This window comes from Psammomys obesus, unplaced genomic scaffold (assembly GCF_907164565.1).
Source record: "Psammomys obesus unplaced genomic scaffold, mPsaObe1.curated_primary_1811, whole genome shotgun sequence".
NCBI lineage: Eukaryota > Metazoa > Chordata > Mammalia > Rodentia > Muridae > Psammomys > Psammomys obesus.
Window position 1 is genome coordinate 28,498,362 of NW_026585644.1, and position 3,721 is coordinate 28,502,082.

The following is a 3,721-nucleotide window of genomic DNA, read 5'->3' on the forward strand; positions in this document are numbered from 1 at the left end:
CAAAAACTAAGTGAGGGGTCTGAGACAGTCCAGGCTGGTGAACACCACCACCTTACCCTATGTACCTCTGCGTGGATCCTTTATACGCTTTGTTTAGTTTGAGGCAGGATTTCATCCAATCCAGCTGGCCTCAGATTTATACAGCCGAAGATGGACTTGAACAGCTGATTGCCCTGCACTCATTGCTGAGTGCTGGGATTACAAAAGTACACCACCATACCAGTTTATGCAGTGCTGGAGATCAAACTCAAGGCGTTGGGAGTGCTAGGCAAGCACATTACCAGCTGAGTCACAGTCTAGCCCCATTTGTATCTCTTCCTCCTCCTCCTCCTCCTCCTCCTCCTCCTCCTCCTCCTCCTCCTCTGCCTCTGCCTCTTCTTCTGCTTCTCCTTCTTCTCCTTCTTTTTGGTTTTTTGAGACGGAGTTTCCCTGTGTAGCCTTGGCTGTCCTGACCTCGCTTTGTAGATCAGGCTGACCTGGAACTCACAGTGATCCACCTGCCTCTGCCTCCCTGAATGTTGGGATTACAGGCATGTGTCATTGCCCTGGGCTGCATCTTTTATAATAAACTACTAATAACTACAAATAACTGTGTTCCTGGGCTCTGTAAGATGTTATAACAGATTATCAAACAATAAGATAGGGATTGTGGAACTCTTGATCTGCTGCTCATTTGGTGAAAGACCAGAGGCCCTCATTGGCTTGCAAATGACATATGAAGTGGGAACAGCCCTCACTTGTGACTGAGGTACCCTCATAGGTACCCAGGGCTGTTGAGCAGCAGGTAGCCATCAGCTGCAAAGCTGGCCATGAAGCCATACCGGCAAACTCATGTTCTTTGTTCTCCTCCCTCGCCTATCTCTGATCTGTCAAGCAGCTAATCCGACCTTCTCCTGGCACCACTCTGTCTCCTTCCTTTCTACAAGGGCGTCTTAGTTTACCTCTCAGAGAAGAATAACTGGTTCTGCACACACACGTAAAGGAAATTTTGTCTAGCTTTTGAATCTTTGTTTCTGCTTAGGAGTGGGTCAGAGAAACAAAACAAAGCAACTACCAAGCCTAGCCCTTGGGGCACCAGTGTGCAAGAGAGAGTGAGACAAACACGCAGATAACACAAGCAGGCGATGGTTCTGAGATGTTAATGCCCGAGCTCACAGATAAACTGTACAGGTAGTATCCACTTTAAAATACTTGTGCGACGTATGAGGCTCTGGGTCTGAGCTCCAGCTCCACATAAGCAATGCTTGGAGGTCCACACTTGTAGTCTCTTCCTCTCTGGAGATGAAACCTGGAGCTCAGAAGGTTGAAATCACCCTTGCTTGTACAGCAAATTCAAGGACAGCCTGGGCGACATGAGATCCCGTCTCGAAAATCCAAAACTCAAACCAAGTTGAAACCAAGAACAGGATTAAAAATTCTTCCTCTCCCCCCCCCCCCCAGCAATGGACAGAGACACCTTATTGGTGGTGGTGTTCTAATATCAGTCAGGGGCAGAACAGATGGCGGTCCTTTGGTCATCCTAGCTTAAATCTTGGCTAGGTGACTGAAGTTGTTTTATGCCTAGGACGCATACAAATCAAATCAAATCAAATCTGTAGCTCAGCATGGGATCAGGAAGACAGACAGAGAACTGCCTTCTGCCATGCCACACAGCATGGGCAGGGAAAGATGCCACAGACCTTACCTGCCCTTCGCCCCATGGTAAGGGTAGGAGAGTCGCACCTTGTGGGGCACACTATGGTGGTTCCCGCTGCAGGCTAGCCTCGAGGTTATGAACTCCTGGGTGACCTCCTCTGGCAAGCAGGTGTTTATAGCACTCCTGTGTTTGTTTGTTTCTTTGTTTGTTTGTTTTTGTCTGTGCATGTGTTTTTTATTTGGGGGAAGGTTGAAGGGGCGAAGGATGGCTATGAAGGGACCGAGAGATGAGCAGGTTTGGGTACATGGTGTGAAACTCACAAAGAATCAATAAAAAGTTTTTAAAAATTCTTAGTGACTTACGATTTTAGGGAGGTGTTTTTGTGTAACACTTTTGTATCAGCATGACTTTAGTGACAGTTCTTGCTGTGGTTTGAATGAGAACGGCCCTCACAGGTTCATCTATTTGAATGCTTGGTCATCCGTTGTGGAGTTGTTTGGGGAGGACTAGAAGGCGTGGCCTTGTTGGAAGAGGTGTGTCACTGGGGGTGAGCTTTGAGGTTTCGAAAGTCCACACCAGGCCCAGTGTCCTTTCTCTCTGCTGCCAACTTTTGGATCAGGATGTAAAGCTCTCAGCTGTTGTTCTGGCGCCATACCTGCCTACCTGCCTGCTGCCACATTTCTTGCCATGATGGTCATGGACTTATCCTATGAAACTGTAAACAAGATCCCAAGTAAATTCTCTCTTTTATCAGTTGTCTTGATCATGATGTGTCTTCACAGCAGTGGTAATCCTACCTGAGAGAGTTCTCCAGAGAATCAGACCAGAGGGACCTTTTGTGACAGATGAGAGAGGGTTTAACTGGACAACTAGTCCACACATTATAATATCTGGGAAATCTCAGGGCAGATCTGTAATCTGGGGACCTAAGGACCCTTGTAACATATATCAGTCCAAGTCTCAAGTCCTCAGTGCAAGGGAAACTGAAGATGTGCTTTCAGTTTTGAGGTCAAAGACTGAAGAAGCCAAGGAGAAAGCTGTTGGTGTAAGTCTGGCTACCAAACAACTTGGACTCCAATGACCACTGCAAGAGCTGAATATGCCCTGGCTTTTGGAGGGAGACATCAATCTCCTTGTGGTTATTCTCCGGTTGGACGGTGCCTACCCACACTGAGGGCAAGTCCAGTCAGATGCACAAGCCACAATTCTTCAGAAACATCCTCACAGACACACCCTCAAAGCTGTCCAAATTTCTCTATTTCTTAATCTGGACAAGTCAACACCTAAAATTAACCACCGCAGGCACTTAGCTCTTTTTTCACTGATTGCTTAATTCCACTGGCCTGATCTTCATACCTACCTGAGTATTTTCATTTTATAATTATTATAAGCAAAGCTGGAGGGACCATCTTGTTGTATGGAAAATGGTGGTCCAACCACAGACTTGATCGCTGTTCTACTTGTTCTAAACTCTGGTTTTCCTCTGGGATTAGTATTTGCCATTTTTATAAATAAAAGACACAAGACTCTATAATCCCCATGGAATCTGAGGCAGGAGGATTACCAAGAGTTTGAGGGCAGCTTATACTATGTGGTGAATTTTATTTTATTTTATTTTATTTTGGTTTTGGTTTTCCGGAGACAGAGTTTCTCTGTGTGTAGCCCTGGTGGTCCTGGATATCCAGGCTAGTCTTGAACTCACAGAGATCCACCTGCCTCTGTCTCCCAAGTGCTGGGATTAAAGGCATGCGCCACCATCGCCTGGCTATTCAGTGAGTTTTAGAACGGGCTTCAGAGTGAGACTGTGCCTGTGCTTCTGTGGTGTGTGTGTGTGTGTTCATTTGTTTGTACTGCAGTGCTGGAGATTGAATCCAGGCCGTGTGCATGTGAGGGAAATGTATGTTGAGCCTCAGCCGCTCCATACACATTTTCAACATGACAAAATGCATCTAAGACATGAAATTATTATGATATGGATTGTGGGCTTTGTTAACTTCTGACTAGGTCTTAATTTACAGTTTAGGTTTCATTTCTTCGCACGGGAGTGTGCATTTCCTTCTGTAATGGTTCTTCTTGGCTGTGAAC

At 46.1% G+C, this 3,721-nt stretch overlaps 1 non-coding gene across 1 annotated transcript; it reads left to right on the forward strand.

Moving 5' to 3' along the window:
• Window positions 1-1,432: 1,432 nt before the first annotated feature.
• Window positions 1,433-1,573, forward strand: LOC129691737 (small nucleolar RNA SNORA48). The gene has a single exon (XR_008722541.1). It is a non-coding gene; the product is annotated as a small nucleolar RNA SNORA48 (small nucleolar RNA).
• Window positions 1,574-3,721: the final 2,148 nt, after the last annotated feature.